This window comes from Podarcis melisellensis (assembly GCF_964234715.1).
Source record: "Podarcis melisellensis genome assembly, chromosome: 8".
In the NCBI taxonomy this organism is placed as follows: domain Eukaryota; kingdom Metazoa; phylum Chordata; class Lepidosauria; order Squamata; family Lacertidae; genus Podarcis; species Podarcis melisellensis.
The window spans coordinates 51,328,315-51,346,248 of record NC_138540.1 but is presented as its reverse complement, the minus strand read 5'-3'; the positions used below and the strand labels follow the sequence as shown (position 1 = coordinate 51,346,248).

The following is a 17,934-nucleotide window of genomic DNA, read 5'->3' as shown; positions in this document are numbered from 1 at the left end:
TAATGCCAGCTTTCCATGTAGAAATTCAAGCATGTTGCATCCCCCCTTTCTACCCCTGTAATAATCAGGAAGTGGAATCTGTAGATCGTGTTCTTTTGTTTCTATGCTGGAGTTTGGCAGCAGACGAATGGCCCATTGCTGACCAAACTACTGGGAAGGTCAGTTCAATCCTACGTTAAATATCTAATGGAAGGTACAAGCACACAGTGGCAAAATTTCTGTCGGCAGCAGGGAGGCCAAGAGGACAACTCAGCACTTGAAACTGGAAGGACCATCTTCAAGGATTAACTTGAGAGTATTGTAGTTTTATATGATAGTTTTTAATGTACTTCACAATCTGTTTTGCTCCAAGATTCTTGTGTACTGTATGCTTTATTATTTTTGCTCTATTGACTGTAAGAAATTGATTGATGTTGAAATGGCTGCAATGATAAGCACATTACTTACTTTTGAGTAGAGATGGGTGGATCTGTTGATTTTGTTTTGCCTCGTTTTTTCCAATCTCAAGTTCAGTTTGCCACATTTCCACATCCGTTTGCAATTTTTTAGAAAACAAAGTCTTCACAAAAATATGTCAGCATCTTAGTTTGCATTTCTCCTAATATAGTCATACTTTCCTGCCATTTTGCCTAACAAGCCTTTTCCTGTATGATTGTGCATTTCCGTATTATTCTCATTAATATGCATTTATTTTGGTTTGCAAAATTCAAAGAACTACAGATTTCAAAGAATAGATGCTTACTGTTTTATCATGGTTTTGGGGAAGCAAGAATTAGGTAGGTTTACAAAAAATAATAATTCAAGAGCCAAACTAAATTTCCCCACCATTTGTAAGTAAAAATGCATCAAAAACTATATATAGTGAATTGTGGATACATATTTTTATGTTTTCTTTTTCTGAACATAATTGAAATAATTATTTTGAAAAAGCATCAGGGGAAACACACATGACTGTACATCTATTATATGCAGGTCCAGCCTGAATCTGACTGATTTCAAGGGGATAGTTAAGTACACGTCCTCAAATCTCCCATGTTGAAATCAGGGTGATTCAGAAATGCTTAACTTTGGGGAGATCGTGCTGCTGGTTTTGGCTTTTGTTTGTTTGTTTAAAAAAAGCAAACTATATCAAAGCACAGATTCTCAGGAAACAGAAATATCTTCTGTGCCCAGCTATATTCACTTCTGTACAATCATTATATAAATGCAGCTTTGATTGGAAGAGACCCTCAAGCTTATTCTGACACAAGGCAAGACCACCCACCCTTCAGCTGCCCCCCCACTACATCACAGATGGTTCCAAAGAATGCAGAATCCATTTACTAGCAGGAGCCAGAGCAAACTTCCACCCCACCTCCCGCTTTGGGAACTCCTGTGCTGGATTACAGAGACATCTGCGGGGATTTAATGTGAGCAAGAAAGTGCCTGCCAGGCCTTAGGCCAGAATTGTTTTGTGCATATATTTGGGGGCTTAGGCTAGGAGATAGCCCTTTGTAAGCAGAAATTTCCCAAGACATTTTTGAGGCCTGAAGGCAAAAATGCAGACTGTGCTCTCCGTGGTGATAGAAATGAATTGGCTGGGTTCTCCTCCTACCCTGCGCCATCTACACTTAAAATATGGCTCCCAAGGCAGGCTGTCTAAGGCTGTTCCTATGTCCAAATCGGTGCATGTCAGAAGTGGCTAAGTACAGACAGTCTGCGCTTCAAAAGTGAAATCACAGGACAACACATTTTAATTTTTAACAGTGTTTCCATTGCAATTAAAATGTTAGCTTGCCAAGTGCTTGCCAATCTTCCAGAGGCCTTTGCCCACTTTGGCTAGAGCACTGGCATGTGTGAGAGGAGTGTTTATATCCTACACTGCAATCCTATGCATGCTTGTTTGTGAATAACTCCTATTGAATGTTAGCAGTGGGTCAGTAGGATTGTACTGTTAATGACTGCATGCGTTAACTGCTGGCACAATTTCTGCTGTCTCTAATGACTACAGGAGCTTTCTTTTTTTAAGGAGGCTTACTTTAAAAAGAAATGAAAAGCAAAAAATTAGGGAAGGGATGTAGAGCAGAGAAGGGGGACTCTCTCCTCTTATATGCGCGCTCTCTCTCTCTCTCTCTCTCTCACACACACACACAGAGAGAGAGAGAGAGAGAGAGAGAGAGAGAGAGAGAGAGCAGGGGGTCTTACCCATAGAGGCTAGTGGCGCGGGGTGCCAAGTTCTGGAGGGCGCCAGGGAAGAGGTGTAAGCTGGACATGGCGCTTCTCAGCATCAGCTCGCTGCCCTCACCCGCCTCTGCCGCGCCCAGAGCGCCTGTCTGCCTTGGCCACTGTGGCACAAAGCGGCCAGCTGAGCCGGAAGGAGCCGCATCCAGTCGCTGCCCTCTTCCTCCAGCCCCACCAGCAGCACCATCCTCCCTAAAAAAACCTCTGGGAAACGGGGGGGGGGGCATCGGAGGGAGCTTTGCACCAAAGCACCAGATATGCTTAGGACGGCCCTGCGCACGCGCACACACACACACACACACACACACACAATGGGCAAATCTATCCAGTACAGTTTCTCTTGGTTTGTCATTCACTCTTAATTTCAGTTCTCCACATTGCTACATCAGTTTGCATTATTATTTTTTAAAGTCCCTGTGAAAATTTATCCCACTTCTGTATTCAGTTTTACCGAATATACACATTTTTGAGAAAATTTCCCCCAGCACAATGCATTTTCGTATGCTGTTTTTACAAATACAACCATTTATATACAGACTTTGATATATGCATTTTTGTACACATTATTTGGCTGGAAAACTGCACTGCAAATTTCAGAGATGGGCAGCTGTGTTATGGCTTACATATTGTTTTGGAAATTGTGGATTTGGTAGGTTTGCCTTTAAATGCAAACTGAATTGAATTCTCCCCATCCTGACCTGATGCCTACTCAGATGTGATATTCCTGACCAAGCAGCAGCCATGCAGCCAAATGTCAGCCCAGATGCACAAATTACTGGAACTGTTTACGTTGACTCCTTGCCAGAACATCTTGCAGCCTGAGCAATAACTGACCCTAGTTGTAGGGCTGTCACCAATGCTGGCCTGCCTGTGTATCTTTTATTAAGTGGGTTATAACAAGCTAAATATGTTATTGGCCTGGCATTCTGCACAGTACTGAATGGAAGGGGCATCCCTTCATTCTGTATGCAAGTGGGTCAAATCATGGCCAGTCTGTTCTGACCTATAAGGAAGTCAGAATGTACCACAGCAACAGGCAGCAATAAATTATACGGCTGGTTCCTGTGCCTGAGAGCTAAATTGGGAATTCTCAAACCTTCTCTCTCTCGCTCGCTCGCTCGCTTGCCCTCTTTTCAGGGCTTGTAAACACATTTTAAAATACATTTTGTCATCTTACACTATTGATTATCAGGCACATATATGGTGAATATCTTGTCTGCAAAGAGGAGACCAATCTGGCCCCAAGGTACAAGGAGCTTTCATAGAATCATAGAAATTATAGAGTGGATTCCTATACCCCAATCGGCTCAGATCTTCCCCCAGGCCAGACTATTCCAGGTCCCCAATCTCCTCCAACTCTTCCTCATCAATTACCCTCTCCATTATGTCTCCATGATGCTCTTGACACTCTCCTTATGGAGGTCTTCAACAATGCAAAATTTTAAGTTAATTTAGAAAACTTTATTATGGGTTGCCTTCATTTAAATAAGGCAATTTTATCTTAGCTATCTTAGGATGGATACCTTTTTATTTCTGCAGAGAAATAAAAATACATGGCTGCATCTGATTGATTGATTGCCAGGCACCTGTATTCTGCTTTTCATCATGCAGTCCCAGGGTGGGTCCATGCAACTCAATACAAGTAAACCATGGAATACATAAACTAGACTACAGTAATACCTGACCAGATTATGAATTAAACTGAATCAAATAGCAATCAGAGACAGCAGCAACTCTGTGGTGGGAGGGATATTCTGATTTTGTCCTCCACAAACAAAGGCTTGTGGGAAGAGGGTGCATCTTGACCACACATCCAAATATTTATAGTGATGAGGTTACATTTACAGATGCACCTCAGAAGGGAGGGCTTTGCACTACCTGGGAGCTGCCCCAGAGGAGGCTTATTTCATGCACTGCTGCCCCATGGACTTCAGAGGGTGGTGCAAATTCCAGCAGATCTCTAGGCAAGGAAATGCAACCTGAAGTTTACAGAGAAGCCAACAACCATCTTGGTTACCTCAAACGGCTTGCTCAAGGGTATATACTGAAGCTAAGGGGCCTGTTTGCTGTCCTCCTGGGATGCCCTTTAAAGAAAACATGAGAGGGCTGATTGAGAGTGAAACTGGAAGAGGCACCAATCCTGGAGAACAAACAGAAGCGTTTGTTGCAGAGAACAAAGGAAAGATGACTCCTAAATGATAGCCAATGGGTCTTGTGTGTATATGTGTTATTGTGTCTTAGCAAATATTGAGACCGTCTTTCCAGAGCAGTAAAGAGAAAAGTCTCATCAAAGGATCGTATTGGTGAGGGGAAAGCGTGATACACATCAGTGGATAGATGGAAAGTATGTGCTGAAACTTCAGTGAAGAAAAGCACAATGCCTCCCGAAAGAACCTTTAAGAACTGTGTCTACACACATGACAATTTAAATTACAGATTTGCGAGGGCGAGGGCATCATACCACAGCAGCATACCTGCGAAAATGAAATAAACCCAAACAAGCAGCCAGGCCTCAAATATTTTATGATAGCCAGAAAGCTCCTAGCTTAGTGTGCAACTGCAACTATTGGATATATGAGAACTGGCCTGAATTCAGAGATGCTTTCGGAGGTCTGAGTGTTCATCTTAAGGAACTGAGTTTCTTGGGTGAGAAATGTCAGCCTGGAAGGCTTCTGAGAGAAGGAGACTTGTTTGTGAGAGATTGCTGGCGTTAGCATCTCATTCTGATCTCAGCTGGAATATTGTGAGAACAGCCAGCTTCCCTCCTGGGGCTTCAGAGGCTGGAAGTAGAGGAGGGAGGGGGTTGGGAGATGCAGTGCTTGGGCAGCTAAAACAAGCAAATAAATAAAATCAGGGAAGGGATATTTTCCTCCTCTGTAGCAGTTTGCCAGCAGCTGTGGTGATGGTCAGAAGGAAGGAAAGCTCTTCAGACCAGAGGGCAGGCAACACCTATCTTGCTCCATTCATTTCAAAGCAACTTAACTTCCAAAATAATAGCTAAGAACACAGGAAGAGTCCTGCTGGATAATGTTAAAAGTCCATTTAGTCCAGTATCCTGTACTCACAGATTCCAACCAGATGCCCATTATGGGAAGTCCACAAGCAGGGCCAGAGTATAGCATTGTCTCCGCACTTGTGATTCCCAGCATTCTGGTATTCAGGAGCATGTCGCCTCTCAACCCGGGGGGGGGGGGGGTAGAACACAAGACACCATGGCTGGTAACCATTGCTAGTCTTATTCTGCCATGAATTTGTCTAATTCTCTTTTAAAAGCCATGCAAGTTGGTGGACATTGCTACATCTTGTGTTAGCGGGTTCCACACTTTTAAGATTGTTGAACACTTTTAGTTCAGATTTATGTAATAATCACACAAACACACACACTTTGATAACTGCTAATATTCATTTTCTTTTGTCAGCTTAGGGCTTCCATTTTTGTAATTCCAGAGGTGGCACAGCTGCCATATTACTATAAGCTTATATAGAAAAGCACACAGGATTGCAAAGGCATGCACACACACTTCACTAAATAATAAAGTTCTGAAGGCCACAATAGCCACTTTTCCCCCCTTCACCCACAGCCCACAATGAAATCCACCCTCTTTCTGCCTTCACTCCCCTCCTTATAAGTCCTCCATCTCATCCTCCAAATTAATGGCAATTTTGGAGGAGGAGGAGGAGGAGGAGAGAAAATGAAGAAGTGATGATGTGGCAGAAACAGACATATCAAAATCACAAGGGGAAAAAGAGAAAAGGGAGAGGGCAGCCTCAACTGCAGAAACATGAAAACAGTCATTGGACATTTTCTTAGGAAACTACCAGTATTATTAAAATAGCTCAAGAAATTCCTGCCAAATATTTTGAAATTTTTCCAGGCTTGCTTAAGATAGATCATTGTCTCTTTCACAGCCAAGGCAATCAAACCTCAAGTCCACCTTCCAGGATAGCCAGGTGAATTTGTTTACTTTGAGGATTTGTAGGTGTTCTTCAGCCAAAGAGACTCCCAAAGAGGCTTACATGCAGTCAGGTTAAATAAGGCAGTTCCTGCCAGTAGGCTTACCATCTAAAAGACACAACATACAAGGAAAACAGGACCAGGAGGGAAGAGGGCAAATGGAAAAGCAAACTTGTGTGACAGTTCTTAAAAGTTAAATAGTAGTTCTTGGGCCCTGCTTTCCATCTTTCCCACTGAGCCAGCCTGCTGGAGTAGCCGCTACCAGTGGAGGAGGAGGAGGCCCAATAGAGTTGCCATTTCAGCAGAACTGACTTGTTTAGTCACAAATAATTGCTGCCTGCAGAAACTAGAAACCAAACTTCTGGCATTTGTTCAGCCCCAATTATATGGCACATATCCTAAAATACTCAGTGGGAGTTATTCCTTAGTAAGTGTGTTTATTACTAGGCTGCAGTTCTATATCTGTTTACCCCATTGAACTGAGTAGGTCTTACTTATTAGTAGACATGCACAGTGAGAGGCAAATTAAAGAGAAAGAAAGGAACAGGGATTGCGCAAGGATCCGAACCAAATGGTGAGGCTTGTCTGCCTTTGAACAGCAGAGACGGCCAGCCCTGCCTTTGCTGCAAAGCTCAGCTGATGCTTCGCTGGCTGAATCGGCCACTGAATTGGAACACGGCATTAGTTAGATTACATGTGGATGGTCAGGCCCTGCCAAGAATAGCTAACAGAGGAAAGCTCTTCCAGAGCCCAAAACAATGAATGAGATATTTATGGCTTCTTAGGGCAGTAGTCAATTATGTTTTGCTCAGAGCAGAGCCACTGAAATTAATGAGTCTACTCTGAGTAATACTTAGTTGAATATCACACCTGGGAATAATATCACCCAGACCACCAAGGCTGTATTATTTGTTATCTAAATAGGTATGTGGGTATTATCTATAGAGATCCAGGGTTCACTTCTCATGGCACATAATTAAACTGTGGAACTCACTCCCACAGGAGGCAGTGATAGCCACCAACCTAAATGGCTTTAAAAGGGGATTAGACAAATGCATGGAGGACAAGGCTATAAACAGCTGCTAGCCACTGTCAGAGGCATCATGACTCTAAATACCAGTTGCTGGGAATTGCAAGTGAGCAGAGCGCTGTTGTGCTCATGTCTAGCTTATAGGCTTCCCACAGACATCAGGCTGACCAGTGTGAGAACAGGATGCTGGACTAGATGGGCCACTGGCCTGATCCAGAAAGCTTGTCTTGTGTTCTTGTGCTGCTCTGCCCTTTCTTCCTTTCTGGCTCAGCCTGCTCCATGAAGATGGCTGCTGTTGACATCCTTTCTGCTGAGCCAGGTGGTGCTACCAGCAAGGACTATCAAAGCAGGTAAGGGGCTGCGCCCCAGCTACATGCATTAGGTCAGGATCCTGTTAGATGCAAACTCACAATGCAAAGGCATCAATTTTATGGGCAGAAACCAAGACAGTTTCAATGGCAAATGCATTCAGCAACAGATAATAATAAAGGAGAACAAAAAAAATATGTTTCTCTTCATGTTGGCTCCTGTTACTCTAGTAACTGGGATAAGGTTGCCATCATTGCCAGTTTGTTACCATAGCTATTAATGCCCTGAGACAAAGTAAGCAAGTACTGGATTTCTCTCTGCTGCTAAAGGAGGAAGGGCTTTCCCCCAGTTAGAGAGTTTCCCAGATTGTCTCAAATGGCATAAGCAGCTTCAGCTTTGGAACAGATGACAATCAACAGTGGCGTAGCGTGGGTTGTCAGCACCCGGGGCAAGGCAAGTAATTTGCACCCCCTAACCCGTGGATTTGCGCCCCCTAACCCCCAGGTGTTGCACCTGGTGCGGCCGGCCCCCCCTGCACCCCCCACGCTACGCCACTGACAATCAATGAGCTTTAGGAAAAGAGCTTTACACCAACTTTCACCAAGCAGGGGCCCTCCTGATGTTTTCAACTACAGATGGGATGGAGATTGTAATCCAAAACATCTGGAGGATCGTAGGTTGGGGAAGGTTGTTCTCATCTGTGTGTGTGTGTGTGTGTGTGTGTGTGTGTGTGTGTGTGAGAGAGAGAGAGAGAGAGAGAGAGAGAGAGAGAGAGATGGGTTTTCAGTCTACATAAAGATGCTCAGTCAGACTTCCAAAAGATGCAATTAAATCTCTGCTTTGAATTGCACCTGAAAGGAGACTTCTGGAAGAAAGTCTGCTAAAGGCATAGGAGCAGCGTCAGGGGGAAAGGCGGTGGCTCTTGCCTGAAGCAGTGGTGCCCAAGAATGATATCAATAGTCAGTTCACAACCATGTTAGTTGCAAGGCCCAGTGGGTTGTATTCAACAAAATCCTATGCAGAGTAGACCCACTGGAATTATTGAACCCATTATGTCCATTAACTGCAGTGGGTTTACTCTGAGTAGGACTAGCATTGAATATCACCCACAGTAAACAATCCTCCCTCCCTCTTACACCTCGCAACCTCTGCTTCCTACCATCCTCAAAACAGAACTTTGGAAACGGCCTTATCCTGACTCAGACCCTTGCTCCATCTCAGTGGTGGCTGCCATCCTCTGAGGCTGGTAGGGGGGAAGGCAAGGATACTAAACAGGAGGCAGAGCCAATCACAGGCAGGACCGACTAATTCCATTCCCTCATCCAATTCCCCCCTCTGAGTCGTAGTACAAAGGCAACACAGAGACTAAGGAGGAGGAAGCTGACAAGCGGTACCACCCATGGATTGGATGTAAGAAGCAAACAGGTGGGGACTGGAGGGGAGCAGGATGAAGATAGTGGGGCAATGCTCCTCTTGCCCTAGGGGACCAGCCTTCACCGGTCCATCTAGCTCAATACAAACTGGCAGAAGATCTCCAGGATTTCAGACATCTCCTAGCCCTACGTGGAGATGCAGGGGGTAGAACCTGGGACCTTCTGCATGCAAAACAGATCCCCTACCACTGAGCTATTATTTCCATATTTGCCGGCTCCCCCTATATTTTAGCCATATAGGACTACTGCACCCTTCTCTAAACTAATACCTCCACCTTGGCTGTTTTGGACTACAGCTGTGCTTGCAGGGGTTGACGGTAGTCATAGTCCAAAACAGCCAGAGGGCACCAGGTTGGAGAAGGCTGCGTTACCTGTCTATGAACTGTCAAGATCAGCCGCCAAATAAGGCCTTTCATTTCAGATAAACACACCCACTCTGTTCAACAAGGCATCCAGTCAGAAATCGGGGTGGTTTATGCATCTTTGGCATGCACCAGCAGCGGCCTGTGACTTCAGTTTGTGGCAAATGCACCCAGAAAAATGGTGAATAAACAGGGAGCATAGAACTGGGCTACTTAGGAAGGAGACTTCCAGGTAATTATGGTGTGTGGCTCAACAGATGACTTGGCATCTTTGCTCAAAGTTAGTTTCCTGTCTTTCTGCATAAAAAAAAAGGTTTCATGGATGAAATAGATCAATATGTACTCTTCCCTTGCTTGATGTTCCTTGTTCCTAGCCAGTGGTATTTGCTTTCTGACCACATGTCCCTGTGCCATCTGGAGACCTCAGCAAGCTTCCATGCCATCTTTTTGCACAGGAATAAATGGACCCTTCTAGAAGATGATTCACATGGTAGGGGAAGGGCCATAGCCCTGGTTCTTTCCCCAGGAAATCCAGGTAGGGCTTGAAGAAACCCCGGTCTGAAAGCCTGGGGAGCTGCTGCCAGTCAGTGTAGACAATACTGATCGAGACGGACTGAGCCAGCTTCCTATGTTCCTTAAACAAAAAACAAGAACATAAGAAGAAGCCTTGTGAATCAGATAATAGACCTGCCAGGCCATCATGTTTTCTACAAAGGTTAAGAAAATGCTTGCAATCAGGGCAGGTGGAGAGTAGCCTCCTACTGTTGTTGCCTATAGAATCATAGAACTATAGAGCTGGAAGGGAAGCGAAGAGACATCTAGTCCCACCCCCTGCAATGCAAGAATCACAGAAAATAATAAGGCTAGTGTAATTGGCTTTTGTACTTGAAAAATGCTTAGAAGTGTATTTTGGCATTAAGAGGTGTATAAATAAATACCAGTCAATCAATGAGAGAGATGTATTGCCTCTGAACCTGGCTCTGCCCCATCCTTCCCTCTGTATGCACCTCCTCAGGGGAACATCATGTATGGCTGGACTAACTGCATCTTGAGTGCAACATACTTGAATTCTCTGTGAGTGCTGAATGTTCACCAGGGAGAGTCCAAGTGCTGTTGGACTCCAACTCCCTTCAGGCCTAGCCAGCATGTCCAGTGATCAGAGATGATGGGGTGTTGCAGCCTGGCAGCTTCTGGAGGGCCACAATATTCTTCTAGGAGGTGGCTCTGCTGATGTAAGAGAAAAGGTTGGAGGTTGAGTGCAAGTGAGTCTAACTTTCAAAGGGAATTACATTGGCTGCACATGCAATACATTGTCATTTTTGCATCCAGCCCATCAGCCAAGCAGCTCAGGGTTCTGCAATGGGATTATTCCATGCCAGGCTGAGAGGTTGCAAGGGGCCCCAGGTTACCTTGAAAACTTCACTAATGAACAGGAATTTGAACCCAGGTCTTCCTAGGCCACATCATAATGCAGGAATGGGAAAACATTGGCCTTCCAGATGTTGTTGGGTTACAACTCACACCATCCCTGACCATTGAAGATGGTATTTAATATCAAAAAGAACTTAAATAAACACTTTATTTATGGTCTTTATTAAATAATTCATGTGGGCTAAAAACACCCTTCATAAGCCCACTCGCCACCATACACAGAGAATGCCCTCTTACAATGCAGGGGTTCCCAAATTGTGGTCTAATAGCTAAGTGCTCTGATGACTTCTAAGTACAGCTCCAATCTGCAATGATTCCTGACAGCAATAACTGAGTGCTCCAGAAGCACTCAGATGACAATGTAGGAGCACCAAGGAAGTGCTCTGGACTGTGATAAGGCAGGTTGTATCATCAAATCAGATTTGTAGAGTTGGAAAGGACTCATCTAGTGTCATTTAGTCCAACTCCCTGCAAAGCAGTATAGGTGACACGGTGATGCTGCCCCGCTTGTTCTTGGTGTATATATATACCTCTTTATTGTCTTTGTATGTTTACTAAAATAAAGCAGGGTGAATTTAAGAGGGCGGGGGGCAAAGTAGGCCAGCGAAAACAAGGAAAGTCTCCTTGACTAAGCAATCTTGTTTCCCTAGTTTCACTCTGTTTAGAGTCTAAGCTTGTCAGGGCAGGCATAGAGCTTGTCTGCTTATCTTTGTGTCTGGAAAATATCTCCCTGGTTCTGAAAACGGCAGAGTTTCAAGTCATCACCAGTAATATTCACAAGCAGAGAATGAAGATGTTGGCCTTAGTTTCATTACTTAGTTTCATTACTTATATATTCCATGAGTTGTGTGAGATGGAGACACTGGACTTTGTGCTGAAGGGGGTATGGTGGCGGGTACGCTGAGATGGGCAACACCTCTAGTGAGCAGAAGAACTTCCGGAGAGAAGTTCTGTGGAAATCAAGGCTGTCAATGGCTACCAAGATCAGAGGCAGCATGCCCCTGAACACCAGCTGTTGTGCTCCTCTCCTGCTTATGAGCTTCCCATGCATATCTGGTTGGCTGCTGTGAGAACAGGATGCTGGACCAGATGGGCCTTTGCAGAAGAACCAATAAATTGGAATGATGTGTGGACGTTCCAGTATAAATCCACCACTGATGCACTGTTATTGTATCTATGACAACAACACCACCAGTCTTTGGAAGGGCTGTAAGGGACCACCCTACAGCCAACCATCCCACCTGGGCTTAAGGATACAGCACTTGGCTAACCCTGTGCAAGCCCTTGTCACTGGAGCTGGGGTTAGATCTTTGGACCAGGGGTTCAAGCCTCAAATACCCAACAGGACCCACACCAAGTTTTGCATTTTTGCATTGTTTTAAAGGTGGGCCAGCTTCACTAACATGGGCCAGCTTAAGATAGACGGAAGCTGTTTTGCACATCTGACAGTTGTGGCTGCTCCACTTGTTCAGAAAGTCTATTTTGGTTTAAGCGCAAGAACATGTGCATGCATGTGCAAAGATCTTAAAAGACGATGACCTTTTAAAGTCAATCAAGCTGAATGTTGACAGCCACGCTGGCGTGGGTGGCAGAAGATGTGGTTGGAGATACTTTGGTGTAGGAGGAAACTAATGAAGCTGTGCAGTTTCATTGCCCATCAAGAGAAAAACCTCCTGGTGCTCTAGGTTTTGTCAAACAATTATATATATACACATACACTTTCATGTTTGTTTATAGGAAACTTCCATATAGGTTTCTTAAAGGGCCAGGAAATAGCTGTCTCATTTGTATCTATTTTTAATCTGAGCTTTTGAAAAAATCTGTGCAGTGCAAGGGCAAGATCAGGGATGGGGATCCAGGTGTTGTTGGACTCCAACTCCCATCAGGCCAAGCCAGCATGACCAGTGGCCAAGGATGATGGGATCTGTAATGCAGTAATATCTGGTTGTTGCCAGGTTTTGGGAGCTTTTGGGTAAGACACCCATTCTCAGTGTGAGCTGCTTCCCTCTGTTGGAGCATCCCTCCTCACTGCTGCTGTCACCACCTGTTACTGCTGCGCCTCCTTTTCATCAATGCCAGAACCTGCTCTCTGGCCACATAGCTGGCAGGCAGGCAGGTGATGACAGCTGCCACCATTATTCAGTTGCTCACCCCTTCCGGACCAGAGAGGTCAGGGAAGCAAGCAAGGGAGCTGGAGAAGGTCTAGGGAACACTTTGTAGTCTGTTCTCACTCAGCCATGCCAACCCCAATTGTAGCAATTCAGTATAGGGAAACTCAGGTTCACATCCATGACCAAAGGTCACTGGGAGGCTCTGGGCAATTTCCTCTCCCTCTTTTGTCCTGTTCCCCACTGTCAAAATTCTTCATATCCTGGCGCTTTTCATGCAGAAGGTTGCAGGTTCCTGTTCTCCAGGAAGAGCTGGGAGAGACTACTGCCTGAAATCCTGGAGAGAATCCTGGTTGGGGAAATAAATAAATAAATAAATAAATAAATAAATAAATAAATAAATAAATAAATAATCCAGACCATCAGGACTGGGACATGTCCCTTGTGTGCCCTTCAGATCCTTAGAGAACATACCTGTGCATTCCCACAGCAAACATCAGCACCTGTGTGCCAAGCTGCGTCAAGGGCAAGCCAGTCCGGCTATGCACATCAGTGTGTTTGCAGCTGCATGAGGTCAGCAGAAAAGTCAGTGCGCACATGGCGCAGAAGGTGAGCGAGGAAGCTGCTGCTCCTCCATGTCGGATGTGAACTGTGTGGGCGAGCTTCTTCTCATTCTTCTCCTCCAGCAGATTTTTGGATGGAGACTTCACAACCTGGGGCAATGGGTATGAACACAGCCAGCCTCAAAGAGATCAAGGGGCTGATGAAGAGTAAAGTGTTTTTTGATTGTTGATGCAAACAGGATGAGGTTAAGACTTTCTAATTCAGGGCAACAGAGCAAGTTGTGTTTTCTTGGGGGTTTTTCGTTTTTGTTTTATGTTTTGGCAAAGGCTCACTTTCCCCTCAACATGCTTACACATTTGGTTTAGGTTTGGACTTGTGGGGGGGGGGGGAGGCAAAATGTTCTTCTGAACACACGCACACACGTATGTGTGCCTGTGCATGCATACAGCTATATCGATCTATCTGTATCTATATTTGGCCTCCGGCTTTGTTCTCTTTTCTGCTTCTGTCAAAAAGGCAAACAGGTGCGTCGGCTGCATAGAGCAACAGATGGCAACCTCCACCCTTCCCCAGTAACTTTGATGGATTGAAGGAGTCAAGAGTCTCAGCTGGGGAAGGGCTGTAGCTCAGAGGCAGAGCATCTGCTTTGCAGGCAGAAGGTCCCAGGTTCAATCCCTGGCCTCCCTAGATTGGATTGGGAAAGAATCTTGCTCGAAACCCTGGAGAGTCACTGCCGGTGTTGACAATACTGAGCTAGATTGACCACTGGTCTGATACATTAAAATGCAGCTCCCTATGCTGGGAAGGGCTGTAGTTCAATGATAGACTAGTTGCTCTGCAGGCAGAAGGTCCCATGTTCAACCCCTGGCCTTTCCAGGTAGGGATGTGAGAGTCCCTGCTTGCAACCTTGGAGAGCCCCTGCCAGTCAGTGTCTAGACAACACTGCACTAGTTGGACCAAACGCTCTTGAATCACTATAAGGCAGCTTCCTATGGGCTTTTTCTGGTTGGCAACAGAGAACAAGGCAGTCTCACATCCTCCAAGCTTAGCTTAAAACCGCTAAGCTTTGGACACTGAATCAAACTGAGGTGGGGGAGAAGGCAGTGTGTGTATGGTACAGCTTCTGAAGATGAAAGTTAAGGAACTGCTGAATCAGGCTATTTGCAGTGCCAAAATACTTGCCATTTAGAGTGTTTGACTGGAGTGTTTCTTGCACTCTTCAACAGTGCGTTTCCAACTGTATTTCTGGGAATGTTTGAGGTTTCCCTAGAACTTTTCAGGGCTTTCCTCAAAGGGAAGATCACAGCTTGGAAAACACGCTGCCCTGAAACACAGTTTGTCTGTTAGTAATAAACTTGCTACTGTGAAATGCAGGCACCCGAGGGGGGCTAGGAATATTCTACGTCACATTCTCCATTCCAGAAGAGCAGCAAGCCGAGTTGGTGCCCTGCAGGAGCTGAGCTGATGCCTCAGAGCAGGTTGGAAAGAAGGGGGAACCGATGACCATTAGCCACGTTTCTGATGAGTTGCCCAATAATGCCTGCTTGCTTCTCACAAAGCATTCTGGACTTGACCCAGCTGTGAAGATATACTCAAGATCATTTAACACAGATGCGTTGGAGCTTAACTGTGAAGCAGGAATGGGGAACCTGTAGTCCTCTAGATAATGATAAATTCCCGACTTTCATCAGCCCTAGTCAGCATGGCCAATGACCATGTCAGTCAGCATCTGGAGGGCCACAAGTTCTCCATCCCGTGTGTGTGTGTGTGTGTGTATGGAGGAAGGGCCCTTCCCTCATGTTAAGTGATGAAGGACTGGTGGTTAAAAAGAGTTCTCCTCCCCTCCCAGTCAACACATGAAAGTAACGACCCTTGCCCATGCCTCCGTTAAGTGAATATTTCAATAGACAGCCCAAATGTTTGCTCATAGCTTGGGTACAGGGGTGGAGCACCTGTGGCCCTCCAGATTTTGATGGACTACAGTCCCCCATCTTCTCTGCCCTTTGGTCATCCTGGCTGGGGCACCACAACATCTAGAGCACCACAGGTTCCCCACCCCTGCCTTAGTTATGTATGTTAGTTGTGCATAATTATATATTTTTTTGGTTTTAAATATGTATACTGTCCTATACCTGCAGGTCTCAGGGCAGTTCTCTACATAACATCACAATATAAAACTGGGAATGTTCCACACGCCTATTTTTGGACCCTGTTGACCAACCTAGGCTGCCTTATTCAAAGGCAATGAACAAATGCACTTGACTTGAAGCGAAGGAAACATGAAACAGCTTCCTCTTTCTCTCTCTCAAGTTGAGGGCTCACTGACTCCCACCTCACTTGTTTCCTGAAACCAACTGTCTGCTGAGGCAAGGCTGGAGGCTGCTCTATGCACTCCGAGGCCCAGAGGAAGAATGGCACAAACATTTTATTGGATCATCCCATTAACCTGCAAGCCTATCCTGAGGTCCCCAGCACTTTACAGGAAAGGAACTCTGGCATCAGTAGAATTTGATAGGCAAGGAAACCAGGGATAACTGGGCCACCCCAAAAGAATACTTTGATCATACCTGCATCCTTTTCAGGTATTTTATACACGGATATGTCCCATTTTATCCTCTTAATAACCCTGTGAGATATGGTCGAGATTATCTAGGAGACCTTGAGCCAGGCACACATAAAGAAATCACTTGGCACACATCAGTAGTATCTGCCAAAGGCTTAGAAAGCAACAAGGATTAGTGGGAAACCTTCACAGTTAAGGGATGGGATTTCTTTAGTTAATGCAGCAATTAAATCCATTGTCATGCTTCCACTTGTGGTCTCCTTTCCTCCTATAAACTTTTCAAAGACCAAAAAGGAGTAAGGAAAACATATAAAATGTTTGTGCATATTTTCAGAAATATCCTTTAGGCACAGACTACTCTTCACCATCTACACAAAACTGCCGGATGAGGTCACGCAGAGGTTTGGGTTGACATATCAGCGCACTGATGACACTCAGCCATCCTTCTCATTTCTATCAGATGATCCTAGGGAGATGGTGGAAACTTTGAACCAGTGTCTGCAGGCAGTTTTGATCCTGATAAGGGCAAACTAACTGAAACAGTCCAGGCAAGACAGAGGCTCTGGTAGTTGGGCATTCTGCTGATCTGGGTGGAGGTATGCAGCTTCTTCCAGGTCAGATTGCACTTCCCCCTGAAGCAGGGCTTTCCCCCCCAGCCAGAACTCACTGGAACTCAGTTCTGGCACCTCTCAGGTGGGCACCATTTCCATTATAAGAGAACAAGGGAACAAACAAGGGAGAACAAGGGAACAAACAAGGGAGGTGAGTTCTGGCACCTCTTTTTCTAGAATAATAGCACTGCCCTGGAGGATCAGGTTTGAAGTCTGAGGATTCTCCTAGACCCCACATTGTTCCTGGATGCCCAGGTGCCATTGATAGTTAGAATGCCTTTTATCAGCTTCACGCTGGAGAAAGCAGATCTGGTATCAATCACATGTTGGTTAGATCCTAGTTAGACTACTGCAATGCTCTCATGTGGGGCTGCCTTTAAAAGAGTTTGGAAACTGCGATGGGTTCAAAATGTGGCCATAGGATCATGGCAAGAGTAAGACCACTAGCACAGACTATATCGAGCCTATACCAATTACTTTGCTTACCAGTTTGTTTCTGGGCTCAGTATGAACTGCTGGTTTCCACCCAGAAGTGGTTAACCTGTGATCTTCCACATGTTGTTGGGCTACAACTCCCATCTTCCCTAATCACTGAATATGCTAGCTGGGGTAACTGGAGTTTGAATCCAACATCTGGAGGGTCACAGGTCCGCCGCTACTCAATTAACCTTTACTGCCCTAATTGACCTACAACTACATTACCTTAAGGATCACCTCCGCCCATATGAATGCAATCTAAGTCCCAAGATCAGCATCAGCGACCTTATTCCCTGATGTGTCATTCGCAAAAATGTGAATGGCAGGTTAAAGGGAGTGGGATTTCTGGACAGTGGCTCACTGGTTCAGGAATTCTCTCTCTGGGAAAGTACACCAATCCTCATCTCCTCCTGTGTTTGGACAAGCGCTGAAAACCTTTTTATCCATCAAGGCTTGTAATGATTACTTTCCCCTAGTTTTATGCTGTCCCCTTTGCACTGCAGTTGTGATGGTTTTGACATTTGGCAGATCTTAACTTTCCCCCTCTTTTTTTATTATATCTGTGATTGTCATAAGTTGCTTTGGGGAAATTTTATTTCCTAGTAATTGTTTGGATATACATAATTAAAATAAAATAAGAAATATAATTTGAGATTAACAACCGGACTGTGGATTTATTTTTTATTTATTTTTAAAGGAAAAAGCCTGAACTCCAGGCACCCATCAAACATTCCTTTGCAAACCCACTTTATCACCGCATTGTGCCATTTGCCATCTTCTCCCATTGCAGAGATCCCCAGTTCTCAACAGCAGGAAAACAACATCATTGCTGCAACATGATAGAAACGCTTGTTTAAAAGCGCCGTTAGCA

At 45.0% G+C, this 17,934-nt stretch overlaps 1 protein-coding gene across 1 annotated transcript in view; it reads right to left on the bottom strand.

Moving 5' to 3' along the window:
• Window positions 1-17,594: 17,594 nt before the first annotated feature.
• DUS2 (dihydrouridine synthase 2) overlaps window positions 17,595-17,934 on the bottom strand; it is a 37,018-nt gene continuing 36,678 nt past the window's right edge. Inside the window, exon 14 of the transcript XR_014170775.1 lies at window positions 17,595-17,608. The gene's annotated coding sequence lies outside the window, so the exon portion shown is untranslated. The remainder of the gene's footprint in view (window positions 17,609-17,934) is intronic.